This window comes from Tamandua tetradactyla, chromosome X (assembly GCF_023851605.1).
Source record: "Tamandua tetradactyla isolate mTamTet1 chromosome X, mTamTet1.pri, whole genome shotgun sequence".
NCBI lineage: Eukaryota > Metazoa > Chordata > Mammalia > Pilosa > Myrmecophagidae > Tamandua > Tamandua tetradactyla.
Window position 1 is genome coordinate 16,769,010 of NC_135353.1, and position 25,538 is coordinate 16,794,547.

A 25,538-nucleotide genomic window follows, 5' to 3' on the forward strand; every position below is an offset into this window, starting at 1 on the left:
GAAATATTTTGGAGAATGAGAGATTCAGAGAGATCAGAGAATGCTGCAGCACCACAAAGCAGAGAGTCCACCAGCCAGCGACCTTTGGAGATGAAGAAGGAAAACGCCTCCCAGGGAGCTTCATGAACCAGAAGCCAGGACAGAAAGCTAGCAGATGATGCCGTGTTCGCCATGTGCCCTTCCAGCTGAGAGAGAAGCCCTGACTGTGTTCACCATGTGCCTTCTCACTTGAGAGAGAAACCCTGAACTTCATCGGCCTTCTTGAACCAAGGTATCTTTCCCTGGATGCCTTTGATTGGACATTTCTTTAGACTTGTTTTAATTGGGACATTTTCTCAGCCTTAGAACTGTAAACCTGTAACTTATTAAATTCCCCTTTTAAAAAACCATTCAATTTCTGGTGTATTGCATTCTGACAGCTAGCAAACTAGAATAGTATTCCATAGGTGGCTTAGGCTCCTTTTTCTTTATATAATTCTTTATTCTTTCTGCTTTTCAGCCTGACTCATTTCAAGTGTCTTTTATTTGAGTTCAACTGATTCTTTCTTCTGCCAGCTCCAATATGCTCTTGAAACCCACCTGGGAATTTTTAATTTTGTTTAGTGTGGTCTGCAACTCCACTGTTATGTGCTTTTTAAAAAATTTCTGTCTATTTATGAAGTTTCTCTATTGCTCATTCATTTTCCCTGATATCCTTTAGTTCTTTCTGTCTATTGTCTTTCAACTCCTTAACCATTTTAAGACCATTTTTAAAGGTTTTTTTCACTATGCCTCCATTCTGGCCATTTTCTTTGGTATTTTCTGGAATTTTATCTTCTTCCTTTTAATTGGCCATGACTTCCTGTATCTTTGTTTTTCTTGTACTCTTTTGTTGCACACTGCTCATTTTAATGTTTTGAAATGTTGATTATGCTATTTATTCCCTAAAATACATGTTTCTTTATTTTGTAACCAGATGGTGATAGGACAGAGATTTTCTTGTGCCTCAGCCCTCTTATCAGGAAGGCAAAAGAGGATTTTCCCTGTACTTTTGGACCTATGTCTTGTACTGGGATTTTTCCTATTAGTTATTTTGGAATTCCCATGTTTACAGGAGCTTTTTGTCCCCTCTGTTTCCCAGAAGACGGACCTCTCTCCTCTGGGTGTTTGAAGCCAGCAAACCATTGCTCCAGATTGTACACCTCTGTAGTTGTTTGTACTTTTTTGTTTTTGTTGTTTCAAGCTGCTTTCATCTGGAGGGCAAATTCTAAGAAAAGGGGCATGATAGAGATGCCTTTCCCAAATCAGTCTTGCATAGCTGAAACAAGGCCAGGAACACACAAAAGGAGCCCTGACTGGCTCCTAAGTGCACTAGGGTGTGTCAGGAAAGGCATCAAGAATTCATGTATGGCTCCTAAAAAGTGAGCAAGCTAATGCAGCCCTTCAATTTACTGTTTCCCACGGCACTAAAGAAGCATAGCATCTTTATTCCCCATGCCACAGTCTTTGTACAGGATGGCTTGCAACAATGACTGTCCCAAGTACTGGGCCCCCAGTTAGCCAAACTTGCAAATCAAAAGCCAAGTTAAGAGAGTGAGGTGTGAAATTTAGTTCATCCTCCAGAGCAGGTAGTAAACAGCCAGGAACTATATAGAAGTAGGGAAACATAAGTGACTGGGCACACATCATACACTGATCTGGAATGGGTGGGTGGCTAAAATTCCACAGAAAACTGATAAATATCCCAAGCTGTGGAAGCTGACATTCCTTCCATATGAGCACAGCAGTCTGGTTCCCTGAGGGGAAAGGAAACAAACCTTATTAGTAGCAAAGAGTTAGCAAAAATGAAACTCCAATTGCAGAATTAATTAACAAATTCTGACTACTGAAAGCAGACCCTGAGCACAGATAAACTTGGACTAGGTGTGAAAGGAGCCAAGAGTTTTCACCCTGGCAGAGAAGGCCAGCGCTAATAAAGAAAAAAGAGGCTTTTTGAGCTGGATGATACAAAATAATGGAAAAGAGCTGGACCCCAAGAAAAGGGGGCACATAGAACCTGGGAACACATAGAGACACATAACAGCCCCAGCTCTTGTTTGGTAAACCTGGGGAGTGGAGGACTCCTGCGGAAAAGGCTTTTTCTCTTTGTTTGAATTTCTTAACAATTCATTAGATAGAACCTCAAGCATTCTGAGGCACCAGCATTGCCCCAGGTGAGGGTGTAATTAAAGCATAACTGAGAGACAAAGTAAATAGATTAACTATTCCTTAAAGGGTGTATCTTCCCTAAGAAAAGGGGGGCAAGACCCAGCACAAGTGCAGGCCCTCCTTCATGGAATTCAGGCCCAAGGGCTAGAAAAAAGAACTAATCAAAGCTCACCTGTTACTGGCAGGAGGAGCCTGCTGAAATTAAAAGCACTGTATCACTTTACGCTGGTGGGAAGCTGTGGGTAGATAAGCACCACATGTTGGCCAGGATAGGAAAAGCAAAGAGTCTAGAGGCTTCATATGAAAGTCTGACAACCTGCTGGGTCTCACCCACAGGGAAACTGGATACTGGCAACTGTCTACTCCTGAGGCATAAGCTTGCCTGGTCTGGGAAAATCTGACTGGGGGTGATCATATCTGAGGAGACTCTCCTCAAAAATAAAGGTCCATATAGGTAAAGTGAGAAAGAGAAAAACAAAGACTGAAAAATTCTGATCAGTTAAATAGAACCTATGCTGGAAGTATAGAATAAATTCAACTGAATGCCAAAGAACAGATAGAGAACAAAGCTATCTAATAAGAAAAGCCTAAGTAAAAGAGTGAAAACCACTTCCAGAAAAAAAAAATTAAAAAAACAAATGCCTAGACACCAGCAAAAGATAATGAATCACATTAGGAAAATTGAAGATATGGCCCAGACAAAGGAACAAATCAACACTTCAAATGAGGTACAGGAGTTGAGAAAACAAAGATAGGATGTTTGAACAAACATGCAAAATTTCATAAACTATCAAATCAATGAATTGAGGGAAGATATAAAGAAGACATAAACATAAAGAAGAACATAAAGAAGAACCTGAAAGTTTGAAAAAAAATAATTGCAGAACTCATGGAAATGGAAGGCACAATAGAATAGATGAAAAAATGGAGAGTTACAACAATAGATTTGAGGAGGCAGAAGAAAAGATTAGTGAACTAGAGAACAGGACATCTGAAATTTGACACACAAAAGAACAGATAGGGAAAAGAATTGGAAAATATGAGCAGGGTCTCAGGGAATTGAAGGACAACATGAAGTGCACAAATATATGTGCTATGTGTGTTTCAGAGAGAGAAGAAAAGGGAAAAAGAACAAAAAGACTAATGGACAAAATAATCACTGAAAATTTCCTGTCTCTTATGAAAGAAATAAAATGACATATCCAAGAATTGCAGTGTATCCCAAACAGAATAAATGTGAATAGACCTATAGCAATACACTTACTAATCAGAGTGTTAAATGTCAAAGACAAAGAGAGAATCTTGAAAGCAGCAAGAGAAAAGCAATCCATCACATTCAAGGAAAGCTCAGTAAGACAATGTATGGATTTCTCAGCAGAAATCACAGCAGTGAGAAGGTAGTGGTGTGATATATTTAAGATTCTGAAAGAGAAAAACTACTAAGCAAGAATTCTATCTGCAGAAAAACTCTCCTTCAAAAATGAGGGGAAGATTAAAACATTTTTGGACAAACAGTCACTGAGAGAATATGTGACTAAGAGACTGACTCTACAAGAAATACTAAAGGAAACACTACAAGCAGGTAGGAATACACAGGAGAGAGAGGTCTGGAGAAGTATGTGGAAATGAAGACCATCATTAAAGATAAAAAGAGAAAAAAATGGACATGACATATAAAATCTAAAAGGCAAAATGTTAGAAGAAAGTACTACCTTTACAGTAATAACATTAAATTTTAATGGATTAAACTCCCCACTCAAAAGACATAGACTGGCAGTATGGATTAAAAAACAGGGTCCATTTATATGCTGTCTACAGGAAACTCACTTTAGACCGAATGACAAAAGTAGGCTGGAAGTGAAAGTATGGAAAAAGATATTTCAGGCAAACAACAATCAGAAAAGAGCAGGGGTATCAATATTAATATCTAACATATTAGATTTCAAATATAAAACAAAAGAGACAAAGAAGAACACTATGCATTAATAAAAGGAACAATTCAACAAGAAGATATAATAATCATAAATATTTATGCCCTGAGCAGAATGCTCCAAATTCCATGAGGCAAACACTGACAACACTGAAGGAAAAAGTAGAGACCTCTACCATAACAGTTGGAGAATCCAATTTCCTGCTCTCAACAATGGATAGAACATGTAGACAAAGGATCAATAAGGAAACAGAGATTTTGAATGATACCACGCAAGAAGTAGACTTAACAGTCTACTGTTAGTTTACAGATCCTTACACCCCACAGCATGAGGATACACATGTTTTTCAAGTGCTCATGGATTATTCTCAAGTATAGACAATATGCTCAGTCACAAAGAAAGGACCAATAAATCTTAAAGGATTTAAATTATACAAAACACTTTCTCAGATAAAAATGAAATGAAGTTGGAAATCAATAACAGTCAGAGGGCCAGAAAATTTGCAAATATATGGAGGGTAAACAAGACACTCTTAAACAACCAGTGGGTCAAAGAAGAAATTACAAGAGAAATCAGTAAAAATCTCAAGGCAAATGAAAATGAAAATGCAATACATCAAAATATATGGATGGGGTGCAAAGATAGTTCAGCAGTAAAATTCTCGCCTGCCATGCAGGAGACTGGGTTTGACTCCTGATCCATGCACTTCCCAAAATACAAATAAGCAAAACAAACTAACACACAAAAATTTAAAAAATGGAACTGCAATAATAGGATACTCACATGGAAAAATAATGAAATACGACCCCACCATACAGCATACAGCAAACACACTGCTGATAGTGAATTTTATTGCCTTAAACATTTATATATATATATATATGAAAGAACAAAAATCAAGGAATTAATTGTTTACCTGGAAGAACTAGAGAAAGAAAATCAAACTAACAACAAAACAAACAAAAGGAAAGAAACAACAAAGATTAGCACAAAAATAAATGAAGTTGAGAATATGAAAACAATAGAGAAAATCAATGAAACCAGAGGTTGATTTTCTTTGAGAAAATCAATTAAATTGATGGACCCTTAGTTAAGCTGACAAAGATAAAGAATGAATGCAAATAAATAAAATTGGAAATGAAAAAAGGGACATAAGCACTGACCCTGCAGAAATAAAGGAGGTAATGAGAAGGACAATAAGAGCAACTATATGTTAATAAAGTAGACAACATAGATGAAAAGGACCACTTACTAGAAAGGCATGAACAATAAACATTAACTCAAGAAGAAGTATATGACCTCAATACAACAAATAGTAAGTAAAGGGATTGAATCAGTCATCAAGAAGCTCCAAACAAGAAAAGTCCGGGACCAGATGGCTCCACCTGTGAATTCTTCCAAACATTCAAGAAAGAATTAGTACCAATCCTGCTCAAACTCCTCAAAAATTTGAAGAAAATGGAACTCTACCTAACTCATTATATGAAGCCAACATTACCATAATACCAAAGCCAAACAAAAATACTATAGGAAACAAAATTACAGACCAGTCTCTTCAATAAACATAAATGCAAAAATGCTCAACAACATACTTGCAAATTAAATCTAGCAGCACATTAAAAGAATTATACACCATGGCCAAGTGGGATTTATTCCATGTATGCAATGCAAGAAAATCAATTAATGTAATACACCATATCAACAAATCCAAGCAGAATGAGCACATGATCATCTCAGTTGGTGCAAGAAAGGCATTTGACAAAATTCATCATCCTTTCTTAATGAAAACACTTTAAAGGACAGGAATTAGAATGGATCTTCTTCACACAATAAAGGGAATATATGAAGAGTCCACAGTCAACATCATCCTCAGTGGAGAAAGATTGAAAGCTTTTCTTCTAAGTTCAGGAAGAAGACAAGGATGCCCACTGTCATCCTTGTCTTTCAACATTGTGATAGAAGTTCTAGCCAAAGGAAATGGCCAAAAAAAAGTAATAAATGGCATCCAAATTGGAAAGGAAGAAGTAAAACTCTCACTGTTTGCAGATGATATGATACTATAAGTTGAAAATCCTGAAAAATCTACAGCAAACCTACTAGAGCTATAAATGAGCAGAGCAAATTGGCAGGGTACAAGATTAACACCCCCAAATCATTAGTGTTTCCTTACACTAGTAATGAGCAATCTGAGCAGAATATTAAGAAAATCCATTTACAACAGCAAACAAAAGAATCATAAATTTCAAAATAAATTTATCTAAGGATACAGAAGACCCATATGCAGAAAACTATAAGAAATCACTCAAAGAAATCATAGAAGACCTAAATAAATGGACAGGCACACCATGTTCATGGATTGGAAGACTAAATATTATTAAGATGTTAATTCTACTCAAATGATATATAAACCCAATATAATACCAATTAAAATTCCAACAACCTACTTTGCAGAAATAGAAAAACAAATAACTGATTTTTTGGAAGGGCAGGGTGCTCTGAATAGCTAAAAAATATATTAAGAAAGAAAAATGAAGTGAGAGATCTCATGCTACATTACTTTAAAGTACATTACAAAGCAGCAGTGGCCAAAACAGTATGGTAGTGGCATGAAGATAGACATACTGACAAATGTAATTGGATTAGGTGTTCAGAAATAGATCCTCTCATCTATAGACAATTGGTCTTTGATAAGGTGGTCAAGCTGACCCAACTGGGAGAGAGCAGCTGCTTCAACAAATGGTGCTTGAAGAACTGGATATCCAAATGCAAAAGAATGAAAGAGGATCCATATTGCACACCCTACACAAAAATGAACTCAAAATGGATCAAAGAGCAAGACCATAAAACATTTAGAAGAAAATGGAGAAAAATATCTTATAAATCTTGTGATAGGAGGTGATTTCTAAGACTTTACACCCACAGCATGAGCAATAAAAAAATACATAAATGAACAGAAGCTTCTCAAAATGAAATGTGCTTGTGCATCAAAGTAGTTTGTCAGGAAAGTAAAAATGTACCCCTTGCAATAGGAGACAACATTTTCAAACCACATATCAGATAAGTGTTTAATATCCTGAGTGTATAAAGAGATTCTCCAAATCAACAAACAAAAGACAAACAGTAGTCATTAAAAAATGGGCAAAAGACATGAACAGACACTTCTCAGAAGAGGAAATACAAATGGCCAAAAGACACATGAAAAGATGGTCAACTTCAGTGGCTATTAGGGAAATGCAAATCAAACCCATGATATATCATCAGACACCCAGTAGAATGGCCATTATCAAAAGTAACAGAAAAAAACAAGTGCTAGAGAAGATATGGAGAAAGAGTCACACATCCATTTTTTTCGTGGGAATGTAAAATGGTAAAACCACTCTGGAAGGCAGTTTAGTGGTTCCTCAAGAAGCTAAGTGTAGAATTGCCATATGATCCAGCAATCCCATTACTAGGTATATATTCAGAAGAATTGAAGGCAAGGACACAAATGGACATTTGCACACTGATGGAAACAGTCCAAATGTCCATCAACAGATGAGTGGCTTAAGAGGCTGTGGTATGGAACATTAGGCAATTGTAGAACAGAATAAAGTCATGAAGTATGTAACAATGTGGAAGAAATTTGAGGACATTATGATGAATGAAATTAGCCAGAAACAAAAGGGCAAGTACTGTATGGTCTCACTAATATGAACTAACATTAATGCGTGAATTTTGAGAGCTAAAGTTAAGAACATGGGTTATTAGGAAAGAGGGAAGAGATTGGATATTTGGTGCTGAAAGAGTACAGAATGTGCAACAGGACTGATTGTAAAAATTCAGAAATGGATAGCACTATACTATCTGATGGTAGCACAATAATATAAGTACACTGAACAAAGCTGAATGTGAGTATGGTTGAGGGAGAAAGGCTGGGGGCATGTATAACAAGAGAACAAAAGATAGAGGATAAAGAGAGATAACATAACTTATGAATGCCTTGAGTGGACAATTATGGTGATTAAAGGTACAAATATATGAATGTTTGTGCATGGGAATGAACAAATTAATGTCAACATTGCAATGTGTTGAAAATGGGATAGTAAATGGGAAAAATACAATCAAAGCAAGCTAGGGTCTGTAGTCAACAGTATCATTATAATATGCTTCCACTGAATGTAACAAAAGAATTATGTCAAAACTAAATGTCAACAAGCAGGGGAAAAGGGGGATGGGTATGGATTCTTTGTGGCAGAAAAGGAAATGTCTTCATATAGATTACGCTGGCAATTGCACGGCTATTTACTTAGATTGGAATGTATGATATGTGAGTAAAACTTTAAATATTAACAGAGAAATAAGTGCTAGAGAAAATGTGGAGAAAGAGATGTACATATTCACTATTGGTAGGGAAGCTGAGAGAAGCAGCCCCTCCAGAGGGTGGTGTGGTGGTTCCCACAGGTGGCTGGGGGAGGGGGTTTGTCATATGATCCTGCAACCTGTTGCTAGGAATATAATTGAAGGAACTGGGAGTGGGGACATAAATGGACATTTGCACATTGGTGTTTATAGCAGCAGTGTTCAAGATTCACAATGGATAAAGGTTGCCTAGGGTATGACAATTGAGGAATGGATGGGGAACTGTGGTGTATTTATACAATGGATTATTAAGCAGCTGAAAGGAGGAGTGACGTTGTGAGGCATGCAAATAAGTGAATAAATCTTGAGAACAATATGTTGAATGAAATGTCAGAACAAAAAGACAAGTACCACGCCTCACTCATATGGACTAACTATAATATACAAACTTGGAGAACTGAAGTTAAGAACATGAGTTATCAGCTTGGGGCCTATTGTAAAGGGTCCTAGATTGTAAGCTCTTACAGCAATCATGTTTATTCTGGAGATGAACTGTTATTTCTAAATTCTGACATACTGAGCTATTTGTGTATAACCTGGTCATTCCCAGAAACTTTGGATTTTTATGTGACACCTGAGACTAAGTCTTAGAGCTCTGAGGCTATGAAAATCAGCATTACTCCATACAGAAACTGTTTAAAAAGTTGAAAAGGTAATCAGACTTCAACTAGAGACATGAATGAAGCTTATCTAGGTAGGACTAAGGTAAATCAGAATACAGGGTAAAGGATGCCATGGTGCATAATTTAGAACTTCAGCTTCTGTGTGAGACCAAAGGGAGAGATGTTTATTTAGTACACAATTTATATTTTGGGTAGTGCATTATCTAATTGAACTTGTATGTCTGTTTATTTCGACACCATCATTTCATGGAATCTTCAATATGGCATTAGATCTCGCTAGTTTGTACAGGTTAGTGTGGTGTCCCTATATATCCCAGAGTAATTTGGACAGAGAATAAAATAGTATTTTCAAAGTCCCCTTACGGAACTGGAGAGAAAGGAGGAAATACTCAAATTCCCTATTTGGGGGAGTTCTTGATGTTCTTGCAAGCAGTGGGAACATCAAATTCGATAGGCTCAGCCCTCGACCTTGGGATTTACCCCTATGAAACTTATTCCTGCAAAGGAGATGCTAAGCCTACTTGTAATTATGCCAGAGAACCTGTCCTGTTGCTTAGATATAACCTCTCTCTCTAAACAACTTGGCAGGAGAACTCACTGCCCTCCCACCTACATGGTACCTAACTTCCAGTGGTGTAAATCTCTCTGGCAATGTGGGACAGGTGTCCTGGTATTATCCAGGACCCAGCATCATGGGATTGAGAAAGCTATCTTGACCAAAAGGGGGAAGAGAGAAATGAGACGAAATAAAGTTTCATTGGCTCAGAGATTTCAAACAGAATTGAGAGGTTACACAGAGGTTATTCTTATGCATCATATAGATATCCCTTTTTAGTTTATAGTGCATTGGAGTGGGTAAAGGGAAGTATCTGAAACTGTTGACTTGTCTTCCTGTGGCCTGGATTCTTGAAGATGATTGTATAAAGATATAACTTTTACAATGTGACTGCATCATTGTGAAAACCTTCCTGTGGCCTTGATTCTTGAAGATGGTTGTATAACTATATAAGCTTTTACAGTGTGACCATGTGATTGTGAAAACCTTGTGTCTGATGCTCATTTTATCCCAGATATGGACAGATGAGTTAAAAAATGAGAATAAATAAATAAATAATAGAGTGACAAGGGATCAAATATATTGGGTAGATGGAAATATGAGTGGTCAATGAGAGGGAGGGGTAAGGGATATGGGATGTATGGGCTTTTTCTTTTGCCCTTTATTTCTTTTTCTGGAGCACTGCAAATGTTCTAAAAATGAGCATGGCGCTGAATACACTACTATGTGGTAATATTGTAAGCCATTGATTTTATATGTGGATGGACTGTGTGTTAAGATTTCTCAATTAAAATTAAAAAAAAAAAGCCATGTTCAATTATTGTCCATGCTCACCTCTAGTCTTGGGGAGGAGGACTTTTACATCACTTTCTGTCACCAGTGAGTGATCCAGTGACTGATCTCCACAGTGGCCTGCCGCTGGAGTTGGAGATGGTTGCCAGTACTACTTAGAGATCAGTTTATTGGTATTTAGTATAATTTTTCAGCCTCTTCCTTGGATATTTTTTGAACTTTTTATTGTGTAATATAACTTACATACAAAGCAAAGAAATAAAAAAGTAATAGTTTTCAAAGCTCTCTTCAACAAGTAGTTACAGGACAGATCCCAGAGTTTGTCATGGACTACCATATGATCCTCTCAGATTTTTTTCTTCTAGCTATTCCAGAATATAGGAGCCTAAAAGGCATAAATATTTTTTTATCATCACAATCAACTTTTTTTCTTTTTTGTGAAAAATAATATATGTTCAAAAAAGCAATAAATTTCAAAGCACAGCACCACAATTGGTTATAGAACATATTAAAAAATTTGGCATGGGTTATGATTCCACAATTTTAGATTTTTACTTCTAGCTTCTCTAAGATACTGGAGACTAAAAGAGACATCGATTTAATGATGCAGCAATCATATTCGTTTGTTAAATCCTCTCTTCTCTGTATAACTCCACCATCACCTTTATTATTTCTATCCTTCTCTTTAGGGATATTTGGGATATGGCCATTCTAACTCTTTCATGTTGGAAGGGACTGTCAATAATATGGAGCAGAGAGATGGGACTATCTGATGTTTTGGAGAGGCTGGCCCCTATATGTTTCTTGACTAATCTCATCTATTCCCCGGATATTTTGCAGTGTTCTTCTGGATGCTGAAGTTTCAAACTAGCTACTTCAAATAATTCCTGTCTGTTTAATAATTGTTCTGGTGGAAACATTGAGTCCTGTTAATATACAATAACATTTTGTATATTTTTTGCAATATACAAAAAACTAGTTGGCTTTTAACAATAGGGGTTTATCAAGTTTAAAATTACAATTCTAAGGTCATGGAAATGTCCAAATTAAGGCATCAGTAAGAGGATATCGTCAATGAAGAAAAGTTAATGGCATCTTGGGTTCCTCTGTAACATAAGAAGATGTCTGCTGTCTTCCCACAATCCTCTTGTTCTCACTTTCTCTTTATTTGCATTGCTGCTACAACAATACTACCCAATATGTTGGATTAAATATTAATTTATTGGCTCACATTTTTGAGGGTAGAAGAAGTCCAAAAATCAAGATATTGGCAAAACTTGCTTTCTCCCTGAAACATTAAATATTCTGGTGCTGGTTGACAGCAATGGGGTTTATGGACTGTTTGTTGGGGTGTCATGGGCAATGCCATCTCCTTTTACCTGCTCTTCTACTTTTTGCTTACTTACAGCTTCTCCTTGTGCCTTTCTCTTGCTTCTGGCTTCTGGTTTCTTCTCTTTATAAGACCTCCAGTAATATGGATTAATCCCACCCAGTGGGGCCATAACTTAACTAAAAATAACATCTTCAAGACAATTTATTTACAATGCAGTCACCTACACAGGAATGAAGACTAAGATTAAAAACATGTCTACTTTGGGATACATACTTCAATCTAGCACACTCTTGCTCACACTCATGAAGCCACCTGTGAGCTGCCTTATGGAAAAGTCCACTTCACAGAAATTGAGGGCAGCATCCAACTAATAGCTAGTGATAAACTGAGTCCCTCACTCCAATGGATCATGAGTACGTCAATCCTGCTAACAACCACAGGTGTATCGTCTTCCGAGACCCAGCTTTGGGATTACTGCAGTACAGGACTGCACTTCGAGTTCAGTCTCAGAGAGACCCCGAATTAGTGGACTCAGCAAATGTTTCACTTTGCTAAAGGAGCAGGAATGCAATATACAAAAAACTAGTTGGCTTTTAACAATAGGGGGTTATCAAGTTTAAAATTACAATTCTAAGGTCATGGAAATGTCCAAATTAAGGCATCAGTAAGAGGATATCGTCAATGAAGAAAGGTTAATGGCATCTTGGGTTCCTCTGTAACATAAGAAGATGTCTGCTGGTCCTTCACTCCAAGGTTCCATTGCTTTTAGGTTCCATGTGTCCTTGTTTCCTTCTCCAGGGCCTCTTCTCTGAGCTCTTCGTGTCCTGTGATTCTTCTGGTAGCATTTCCATGATGTTTCTCTCTCTGTGTGTTCTTCATTTGGTTTCTCTCCTCTGCTCTCTGTATGTGTCTCTGTGTTTTCTGGTTTATTCTATTTGTAGAGAATGGCAATAAAAGGATTGAGATCCACCTTGAATTGGGTGGGTCACATCTCCATGGAAACCTAATTGAAAGTACCTACCCACCAATAGTTCTGCCCCCACAGGGCTGAGTTAAGACAACATGGCCTTTTCTGGGGTACATAACAACTTCAAATCAGCACATAAGCCATGCCTAGGATCATGACCTACAGAAACTGTGAAATATCAAATGTTAAATGCCATTGTTTTAAGCCTAATATTTGGAATAATTTGTTTTGCAGCAGTAGATAACTAATACAATGGAAAAGGGAAAATTATTTGATGTTTACTGTTGTCATAATGCATTTAATAAAATAGAATATTGATTTCTCAATGAGAAAACATAACAAATTAGGATTTGATACATACCTTTTCAATGATAAAAACTGTCACAACTAATAGCCAATATTGTATTTAAAGATAGTGTATAGGAACTTCAATTGAAATCATGAAATGAATCATTCTATGTGTGGGGTGAAATAGCATGTCACTTGGGAAGAAATATAGAGTAATTGTATGTTACATCATGGGCCAAAATCAATAACAGCAAATTAAAAATTAATTGCTTAAAATTATAGAAATATGAGAACAAATTATAGGTGAAAATTTGTGTAATATTTAATTAGGAAACTATTTCCTAAATATGACACTAAAGGAAGAAACCCTAGAGAACATGACTGATATTTGACTGCATAAAAGTATACATTTTAGGATGTCAAAAAATGTACCTTTGAAAAGTTAAGAAGAAGGTGGGCCATGGTGGCTCAGCAGGTAGAGTTCTCACCTGCCATGCTGGAGACCCGGGTTCAATTCCTGGTGCCTCTCCATGCAAAAAAAAAAAAAAAAGAGAAAAAAAATTAGAAGAAAAATGACCAATAGTAAAAAATTATTAGAAATATCTATGTGGTAATAATCTTGAAAATACTTTTTTTTCAAATCAAATTATATGCAAGAGAGCTTTTAAAATAAGGATTAATGAGAAAAAATCATACCCTACTAGATTAAAGCAAGAGCATATACAGCAAAGGTAATTACACAAGTATAGTCAGATTAATGATGCATGTGTAAAGATGTGTCATAGGGAGTATGTATCAAGATTTTATGTGTTTTCCTACACTTTCCAGTCATTCTTATAATTAGATTGGGACAAGTTCTCAACTATGATTAGCTCTGGGTAATGGACCATGAGCAGAAGTGACACAAGTTCAGGTTGAGGCAGTTCTGCCCTCATATGGCTTCTCCATCCCTTTGTTCTCCTCCATAGGGACCTTGGAAACTAGGTGTTAACAAGGCAGTGAAAAGGAATTAGGGTGCTGGAACTCTGAGGCATTATATGTAGAAGAGTCTTTTCTCACCACAATTGAATTTTAATTTATTGACCAGCACATGTGTGCTGTGCTAAACCACTGAGATTTCATTATTTTTTGTTTCTTGGTTCATTCAACACAGCTTAGCATTACACTGACTAACACAAAGTCAATAAATAAATCTTCGTATTTATCTAGCACCATAAATAATAAAGATGACATTTTAAATTAGTGGCAAAAGAATGAACTATTCATTAGTGGGAAAATAGTTTAACCAAGTCCACAAAAAAATTCAGACACATTGCAATAGTGCATTTAAAATAAAATGAAGCACAGAAGAGCTAAAAAGTTTAAATGAACATATTGTCAGGTCTCAGAAAAAGAACTTTACATATAAAATGGACTCTATAACCTGGGGGCTTCTCAGCTTCTTTCTCTTAGCTTCTTTCCCTCAGCTTCTTTTGCAGACCAGATATGGCAGCAAGATAAATTATCACAAGGTTTACAGCTAAGAGATGTTTGAGAGCCCCAGACATACTGACACCGCACCTATCAGAAGGCCTGCTTGATAACACTTGTCAGTACATGAAGCTGCCCATCAAAGGAGAGCAGTGCATCAGAACCCCAGCCACAAATCAGATCATAAGTCATTGAGCCCCCATCCAATCATGGGATGACACACCACCTAGTGGGCACCCTCCCCTCCCACCATAACTTCCCTTTTAAAATGCAGTTCCCAGAAAAAGAAGCCAGAGGCATTTTCTTTCTTTTCACCAGCAGATTTCCCTGGCTCCTACCTGCCTTTCCCACCTGCTTTCTCCCTGCTTTATCCCCCCCATAAATCTGTTAAACTTTGACTCACTGTCCTGTGTGGATTCCTTAAGGACTCTGATCTAACACATATATGTGACATATTTCTTCTTTTGTCCATTTTTTTCTCCTACTTAATCAATTTTCTTTTATACAAGGCACTAATTATTATGCATGGATGTAGTGCCGTCCAATGTTAGATTGCAATTATAATCACTATTTCTTACCCCTCCCTGAATCTTTTCCATGTGACCTTACCATTTGGCTTTGCAATTCCTCTCACCATTCAGTCGAAGTCTATTTGCCTATCTCTTGAAATCGTTGCTTTGACCAACAGAATGCAACAAAAAGTCATGTGACAATTCTAAGCCTCGGTGTAAAATTTATTCTGTATAACAACTTGCCTAATCTTGCCTTCCATTGTCACTATGAAAACATGTCCAAGTTAGCACACTGCTCCTAGAAGTAAGAGCAGAGCCAAATCTCATGTACATGAGCAAGCCTAGTCTATATCAGCTGAACCACACAGACATGTGAGAAATAATTGTTATTGCTACAAGCCACTGGTTTTAGGGTGATTTATTACACAGCATTATTGTGGCAATAAACTGATAACATGCTCCACCAAAAAACCTAACCGTCATTTTGCCTTACGGATATTATACTTCTATGATGGATGTATAAAGAGAGACTTTAATTCTATGTTTTCTATTTCACTGGAGAAGGAAGAATGGGAGTCAGGATGAGAAGTTTATTGTCCTAGTCACTTCAAAATGAAATTCAGAATGCATAGAAATCATTTTCCAGTTTCCTGACTGTTAAGTAAGACCTTGGGATAAATTAAGATTGGACAGTGATAGAGCAATGAAGCAAACACTTCACTTCAGGCTGGTGGGTTTCTCAAGCAGCAAAATGTTTGTCAACCCTGCTGCAAACAGCAATACTTTTATTACCATAGGCAAAAATTTGTTCCATATTCAGGCAATAGATTATATGTTAGCTTTAGTTTGTATTGTCCTATGAATTTCATCACTTTTTCTGAAGTTCTCTGTATATTTTGGTGGAAAGATAGGAGAGAGAAATTATCTTAGTCTGGAAGTCTTCAATTATATTGCACATCAGTAAATGTTCAAATGAAAATAATTCAGCCAGGCAGGACTGGGAAAGAGTCATCTCTGTATATAGGTTGGCAAAAATGGAAAGAATATAGGAATCTATACCAAAGCTACAAAGTGGACATGAGAAAAAGGAAAGTGTACTTTAGGAGGAAAAAAACAAGTCAAAGAAAATGAAATACTATTGTTTAAATCAAAAGGTGTTCATAATGGTGTTCAATCAAAAGGTGCTCATGAACTCTAATCCACGTTTTGCTAAATTTAAGCTTATAGTATGAATAGCAATCCACAGAACACCAGAAGACTTCAATAGTCATTGCCATATTTTTCCACTTTTAATTGGTATTCAAAATATTCCTTTTAATTACTCAAGCATGCATTTCTCTATTACCAGTTCTGATCATGAAATTCCCTTACTTAAAATTGCTTCATTTCCTCCAGTTGCCTACAGAATAATGTCCAGAAGTTTGGGCATGACATATGAGATCTTCAAAATCTGCAGTGTTTCCAATTAGAAGCCCCTTGCAACTTCAAAATAATCTGACAAATTTTACTTCACTGCCCATCTGATCTGACATCAATCCAAATTGGAATATGTGCTGTTCCATTGGCTTGGCCCTAATATCTGCCTCTGTACACTTTTTTACATTGTTCACCCTGCCTTTGATGATTTTCCCTCCCCCTTATTGCTTCATATTCAAGTATTACTTGTTCCATTCAAACTGTTTTTACCAAGAAATGGATTCTGGATTTTGTCAAATGCCTTTTCCATGTCATTTGAGATGAACATGAGTTTTTCCTGCTTCGATTTGTTAATGTGCTGTATTACATTAATTGTTTTCCTTGTGTTGAAATGCCTTTACATACCTGGAATAAGACCCACATGATTATGGTATATAATTCTTTTAGTATGCTATCGGGTTTTATTTACAATATTTTTTGAGGATTTTTGCATTTATATTCACTAGAGACTGTTTGTAATATTATTTTCCTGTAGCATCTTTATCTGGCTTTGGCATTAGGGTAATGTAGGCTTCATAGAATGCATTAGGTAGAATTACCTCTTCTTCAATTTTTATAAAAGTTTGAGTATTAATTCTTCTTGGAAATGTTGGTAGAACTCACCCAAGAAGCCATCCAGTCCTGGGCTTTTCTCTGTTAGGAAGTATTTGATGACCATTTAAATCTCTTTACTTGTGTTTGCTTTGTTGAGGTCTTCTTATCTCTTCTAGAGTCAGTGTGCATTGTTGGTGTGTATCTAGGAAACTGTCCATTTCATCTAAAGTTTCTAATTTGTTGGCATGTAGTCCTTCATAGTATTGTCTCACAGTCTTTTTTATTTCTGTGGAGTCAGTAGCAATGTTCCCCTCTTTCATTTCTGATTTATTTATTTATGTCTTCTCTCTTTTTTTCTTTGTCAGTCTGTCTAAGGACTTGCCAGATGTATTTATTTTTTCAGTGAACCAATTCTTGGCTTTGTTGGTTCTCTATTTTTTCATTTCATCTATTTACTCTCTAATCTTTGTTATTTATTTCCTTCTGCTTAATTTAGTGTTAATTTACTGTACTTTTCCTAGTTCTTACAGGTAGGCAGTTAGGTCTTTGATTTTAGTTTTTTCTTATTTTCTAGTATAGGTGTTTTAGGGTCATAAATTTCCCTCTCAGCACTGCCTTCACTACATGCCATGAATTTTGATAAATTGCGCTCCCATTTTCATTTGTCTCAAGATATTTACTGATATCATTTGTAATTTCTTTTTTCACTCTTTGATTGTTAAAAGTGTGCTGTTTAGGGTGGTGCAATGGCGGCTCAGTGGCAGAATTCTCAGAGCCTGGGTTTGATTCCCGGAGCCTGCCATTACCAAAAATAAAACAAAAAAAAGAGTGTGTTGTTTAACTTCCAGACATTTTTTAAATGTGCCAATTCTCTGCCTGTCATTGATTTCCATCATTTTCCTTCCATTGTGGTCAGAGAAACTGCTTTATATAATTTATCTTTTAAAATTTAATGAGATTTGTTGTGTGATCAAACTTCTGAACTATCCTGAAAAATTATCCATAAGCTCTTGAGAAGAATGTCTATCCTGCTGTTTGGGGAACTTCTGTAAATGTTGGTTCATTTATAGTATTATTCACATTCTCTATTTCCTGATTGATCTTCTGTCTAGATGTTCTATCTACTGATGAGAGCGGTGTGTTGGAGTTTCCAACTATTACTGTAGAGATATCTATTTCTCCCTTCAATGTCACCAGTGTTTGCCTCATATATTTTGATGCACCCTGGTTAGATTAATAAATATCTATGATTGTTATTTCTTCTCGGCAGATTTTCCCTTTTGTTAGTATATGGCGTACTTCTTTGTCTCTTATAAAAGCTTTTGAGTTAAGGTCTATTTGTCTGGTGTTAGTATAGCTACCCCAGCTCTTTTTTGGTTACTGTTTTCATAGAATATCTTTTTCCTCTATTCACTTTCAACTTTTTGTGTCTTTGCATCTAAGTTGAGTCTCTTGTGTTCAGCATCTTGGTTGATCATATTTTTCAATCCATTCTACTACTCTGTCTTTTGAGTTTAGTCTATTAACATTCAATGTTATTACTGTAAAGGCAGTAATTACTTCAACCATTTTATCCTCTGGCTTTTATAGATCATATCTTACTTTTGACTCTTTTACTTTAATCCTTTCAGTTACCCTTACTAAGATTCTTCATTTCTACACTCTCTTCCAAACCTCTCTCTCCTGTCTTTTCCTTTCAGCCTGTAGCACTCTTTTTTATATTTTTTGTGGGGCAGGTCTCTTGTTTACGAAACTCTGTTTTTCTTTGTCTGTGTATATTTTAAACTCTCAGTCATTTTTGAAGGATAGATTTGCCATATAAAGAATTCTTGGTTGTAAACTTTTCTGTTTTAGTAACTTAAATATATCAAACCACTGCCTTCTTGCCACCATGGTTTCTGATGAGAAATAGGAATTCAGACATGGTGTGTCCCTTGTATGTGATGAATCACTTTTATCTTGCTGCTTTCATAATTATCTCCTTATCTTTGGAATTTCACATTTTGATTAGTATGTGTCTCAGAGCAGGTCTGTAAGGATTTAGACTGTTTGGAGTACTCTGTCTTTTTTGGACATGTACCTTTGTGTCTTCCATAAAACTTGGGAAATTTTCAGCTATTGTTTCCTCAAATACTTTTTCTTCCCCCTTTCTCTTCCCTTCTCTATCTGACACCAATGACACATATATTTGTGTTGTTCCTCAATTCCCTGAGATATCGCTCCTTTTTCCCATTCTTTTCTCTGCAAATTTTGGATGTCCTGTTCTCTAGTTTTCTGATTCTTTCTTCTGCCTCTTCAAATTTTCTGTTGCATGCCTCTAGTGCATTCCTTATCTCTTCTATTGTGTCTTTCATTCCCAAAATATCTGGGGCTTTTTTTTGCATGCTTCCAAAATATTCTTTATGTTAATCCAATGTCTTAATATCTTTGATGTCTTTTGCCATATTTACCTTCATTATCCTAAGTTGATCTAGGAGATTTAATTGAACAACATTGATTAGTTGTTTCAAATACTGGATCTAATTTCAAGTTTTAGTTTGTTCCTTTAGCTGGGCCATATTTTCCTGTTTATTATTATGGCTCATAATTTTTTACTGGTGTCTAAGCATCTGATTTTCTTGATGAGTTTACTCTGGAGGACTGTTACTGTCACTTGCCTATGGTTTTCTTGTTGATTGATTTTGTGCTAAAGCTGTTCTTTGACACTTTGTTAAACTTCTTTCAGACCTTTAGAATAGCTCGTTTAACACATCAGAATTTTTCAAATCTTTTTCATCTGATTCTTGGGCTGTGCACATGATGTGATTTTTGAGATTGCACTACTTGTGTAATTGGTCCACATCCCATAGAAAGCTTCCTTTACCCTGTTCCTCCTTTAGGAATATTAATCTATTCTGTTTGTCTTTTATTTGTTTCTCTGTATTTTAGACACTTATTTCATTATCTCTAGATACTTTTATCTGGAAGGCTAAATCTGGGAGGAGCATCTCCTTTGAACGGAACTTCCCAAGTCAGATTTCCCAGTCAAAATAGGTCCAGGACCCAAGAAAAGGGTATAGATCAGTTCTGAAGTGTCCTGGAGAGAGACCCAGATGAAGACTAATCTCTATAACATTTCCTTGATTCCGCATTTTCCTGTCTTGCCCAGTCAATGGCATCCCTCTTCCACCTATTCTCTGCAGCCTTAAGGTGGTGTCATGTCTTTAAGTTTCAACAGACACCACCCCTGCTGGGAGCATGGTTGAAACAGAGTTTGCCAGAAACTTTTGGCCAGGGAAAGTATTGCTCTAATCTGAATTCTCTAAGCAACAGCTACACACTGTGCTGGGTTGAGTCCCCCTCCCCCGTTTCTTGGGGAAGAGCTGCCCTTCAGCAACCTGGACCCTGCCTCCCAGAGAAGTTTTTGTGTCTCTCAAAGCAGTTTCACTTCTGTTCCTGCTGAGGGTGGGGTTGAAATGGAGGATGCCCACTATTCTCTGTCCTGGTTGGGTTGAATCTGTAGCTGCTCTGGGAGCTAGAATTCAGCACTCTGAATTTGCTAATTAAAAGCCACAGGCAGTGCCCAGGCTTTTCACCCCTGCCCCTTTCTTGGGGAAGTGATATCCTTCAGCAAACTGCTTCCTGCCACCCAAGGAGTTACTGTGTTTCACAATATGCAACACTTCCTTCCCTGTCAGAAACAGGGTTGAAACAGAGTCTGATGGCTTGTTTCTGTCCTGAGAAGGTTGTAGATTTAGCTGTACCTACAGCTGGCACACATCAGTCTGAATTTGCTAATGAGGAGCTGCAGTTGGTGTTCTCCACTTCTGTTACTGGAGAGAGAGTGTCTATATCCAGCCACGGCATGATTCAAGAGGCAGCCTGCCAGGCCAGTGGGAGATGGGCATCAGCCTCCACAGTGCAGAGAGATCTTCTCATAGATCTTCACCTCAGTCTCTTCCTTCTCTTCATCCCTGGATAATGTACAGTGTTCTTCTGGTCTTCAGAGCCCCCCCAGTGAATTGTTTCAGACAGTTTCTGGCTGTTTGCTAGCTTTCTTGAAGGACTAAATGAATCCTAGACGTCCCTATTCTACCATCTTGGAGGGAAATGTACTTATTTCTAAAGCATCAACAAAACCATTCCTTAAAGTTTTCCTTAATGCTTCTGGATGTTCTTCTCAGAACTCCAATAACACTTCATCTTTTATGTTCTTTGTTTTGTAGTTATTTGTAGCTGCATAAGATCTCCCCCTCTAGGCTGCTAAGTCTTTGGTGGAAGGATCTAAGTCTGACAAAGCCAAAGAAATATTCAGCATATACATAAGCAATTTATACTTCTTGAAAAGTTCTAAGTACTCAACAGTATTTCTAGTCTTCTCTGTTGTTTGGGGAAACATATGGGAGAACAGGGTTGTTGGGGAATACAGATGGACCAATACACATAATAAGGCTTGAAGCATGAGTGGGAGGAAGAAGACATGTTAAATGGATTATCCAATGTACCCTTTCATTCTTTCTTCCTTGCCTTATTCTTCACTATTTCCCATTTGAAAGCAGGGTCTTTCATAGAAACATTTTTCCTTATGTAGGAGCACAAAAAGCAGGAGCACAACCTGCTTATTACCAACAAGGTTCTATGGAGTACTAAACTAAGCCATCAAGTACTGGCAGATTCTCCCATGTCATCTGGCAAACCATCATTATACGTCAAAGCCCAAATGTGCTAATCTCTACTGTATAGTTCTTCTTATGACAATTAGACATACTCTAATGAATAAAATGAAAGTTAAAATTCCAACAAGGCTTACAATGAAAGTCTTAAGTTTAATAAGAGGATGGAGGGTGGAGGAAGAGAGGGGGTGGATGAGAGAGGTGAGATAGTGGGATAGATCACAGAGGGGTGGCTCCTTGCAGATTCTATATAAACTGTGTTAGCATAATCAGGAACAATGTAATAATCAGTCTCAAGGGGAGGACACAAGCTAACTAAACTCACCTTAACTAAAGCAGAAACATCTGTGCCACTTTAGAAATGGTAATTCTAACTTCCTAGTAGACTAGCAACACGAAAACATGCAACAGAACCACAGCATGCATGATCTGAAAATTCTTTGATCATTATATTCAATCTTCTCATCTTACAAAGGAAAAACTTAGATGAGGAAAGGAGAGTGGTTTTTGTAAGGTCACAGAGCTAGTCAGTGAGAGAATTCAGAACATTATTCAAAATTCCTGATTCTTAAGTCAATAAAATACAACTGTAAGTCATTATCAATTCACCGAATATTTATGGAGTATTCACTATGTTCATGCAATCAGTCACAAAGAGGAAAATGTGACCTGGGAACCTGATTATAGCACACTGACAGTATTATTTCCCTGAGGGATGACCAGCAGCTTACCTTTTTTTCTGGGCTAGCCCAAGTCCTAGTTGAAATCTCCTCCAAACAGGAATAGCAACAGCAAAATGTTTGTAATCAGCTTCTTCTTTAAGTCATTTTAAAATCCGTTTTCTCTATAGAAGTGTTGTCTAACAGAAGTATAATTCAAGCTACACATGTAATTTAAAATTTTCCAGTAGCCACGATAAAAATGTAAAAAAGAATCAGGTGAAACTAATTTGATCTCCTCCATATGTAGCCAATATACAGATTTTATTAATGACATTTTACACCCTTTTATTCATACTAAGTCTTCAAAACCAAGCATGTAGTTTGCACTTACAGCACATATCCATTTGAACTAGCCACATGTCAAGTGCACAAGAGCCGAATGTGACTAGTATATGCTCCTTAGCATATAACTAGAAAAATCAGTCCCTTGTGTATTTCTGAAAAAGCAATTAAAATTCAACCAAAAATATTATCTTAATAATCTAATAAATTACAAAAAGAGGGGCATGCTTTTCCATATGGATTCTTAAGACCTCCAATTAAGTACCCTTCTTCCTTAGTTATTCTATGCCAAGCTTGAGCCCACAGATCACTGAAAAGGTTAAATGAAAAGAATCAAAGAGAGCATTAAAGTAAAAAGTTGCATTAAACCCAATAGGCTTTTAATGATTTCTGGCCTTCATTTATTCTGAGTCTTTATAATTGTTATTAAACATTATTTTCACAGTGGCAGGTCAGAACAGAGAATAAGAAGATGGTAAGACATTAGGGACCAAACTGTACATTCCAAATTAGTTTTTATTTTTCTTCAGAGCATTATGAATACTAGTTTTTCATCAAAAGAAGATCATTTTACATGGAAGGGAAATATCAATCACTCTAGAGGTTACAAGTCCATTAGTTGTTCATAATCTAGTTAATAGATGTTCATCCTCTATAACTTTGGAGAAATTCTGTTACAAAATTCAAATGCAACATATCTGCATCCTAGCCACAATAACCACATATTTCTGGGCCCAATGATCCAAAATATGACTGAACAATATCACAGAATCTTTCAACTCAGAACTTTCTAAACGATCCAAAAACTATGGTCATAGTAACTATAAATCAATGAATAATACAACAAATTCTGGATCCCGGGAAGAAGTGGCCTGGCATTTCAGTAGCTTCCAGGAGAATTTATTTTCTGCAGACTTGTTAAAACACCATGCACTTAGAGGTACAGTTTTCTTAACTGTCACTCTAAGACATAAATGTTTTGGGAAAATAAGGCACAAACTTTGGGTATTTCTTGAATTTTTTACCTTGCTTCGTACATTGCCACTTCAAGAAATATCACTTTTCTTTTCCTGAAAAATTTTAAAGCATATTCTTTGATTTCCAGGTCTCTGGGGAAAAATAGTACTTAACTTCTCTACTGCCTGCACTTTTAAAATGTGCTTCTCTAATTTCTAGGAGGGAAAACATTGACTATTTATACCCAAAACAGTTTCAAATAACTAGAGTGCATTTAAAGAAAATGCCACAAGGTTTACGTTTTTGGTTTCCTAGACTATTCCAGAATATATCATGAAATGGGTTGGCTTAAGCCATGAGAATTTATTCGCTTACATTTTCAGGCCAAGAAAATGCTCAAATTAAGTCATCATCAAAGCGATGTTTTCTTCCCAAAGACCAATTGCCAGTGATCCTTGGTTCCTCTGCCACATGGCAAGGCACATGGCACATCTTCTGGTGTCTCTCTCCCTTCTCTTCCAGGTTTCATTCATTTCAGCTGCTTGCTTCCATGATTCGTTCTCTCTCTCTCTCTGTAATTATTCCATTTGTAAAGGACTCCAGTAATAGGATTAAGACCCGTCCTATGTAAGGTGGGTCATACCTTAACCCCATCAAAAAGTACTACTTACAATGGGTTTACACTCACAAGAATGGATAAAGTTTGTTTTTCTGAGCTGTAAATAACTTGAAACCCCCACAATTACTTTTTCAGAAGTTTATTTACAAATTGGGGTTTCTTCAATTTTGCAAACCTGAGTGTGCAACTGTTTGGGTACAGAACGCTGTCAATGGTTTTGTTCACCATTTTGAAAATTCTGCCAATTATAATTTTACCTGGTGGCATTTACAGATTGGACGGTGTCCTAAAGAATGTAGACAGGATGGTGAGGGGACTTAAATGATTCCATGTAAGGAATGGCTGAGGAAAATTAGGAGAGATTGTGGAAAGATGTCAGATTTAATAATTTTTCACCTATCTCTCACTTCCTAATTCCAATCCAACTAACAATTCTCTCTCCTAACCAGACTTGCTGCCAGGGCAAAAGACCTATGGGGTCAAGAGACCGTAAAAACTAAGCCCCAGCTCTGCTGGAGTCCTCTCAGAGAAATTTGGATCATGCCATTTCTGTCCTCTAGTTCAGATTTGAGCTTGGTAACAGCTGCCAAGATCTGGGGAAGGTAGGAGCTACTGGAAAATCTTTTGGTCAGAGGAGATCAGTCAGTCTTCCTAAAGGATGGCCACTGGTTTCCAGAGATCTCATTTTGCTGAAGAAGCTTAAAAGCTGGGGTGAATTTTCTACACCCATAATGGGACACAGTACAAATTTTTATAACTGAGGATAACAGGAGCTTAAATTCTTTCTGCTGCAACTTTGACAAGACACTGATGATCTCCTGGGTGGTACATCATCATGAGAAAAGAAGGGAAAATAATAATTAGTTTAAGACGATCCAGTGGCCAGAAAAAAATACTCGACAGAGCAATAGGAACAGGAGATTGCTAGTGAAATAAATATAAATATTAATAATAACAACATTAAAAACATTCAATTTCAACATGATAAAACTTGTGGAACATCCTAAAATATCAGCTTTGAATTTAAACATTCATTTGATGAAATGGAGAGGATGATTCCTAATGAAACCTAGACTAAATGCCTGGACAATCAGGTAGAAGGAAAATCTAAAAACACAAGATGAAAATAAAATAAGATATTATTTGGATAGAAAAACTAAGGGACTTTGAATAAAGATAATAAAATTAATAGGAATTACAGAGATAGGTGCATACTGCTGTGCTTGCATGCAGAAAGGG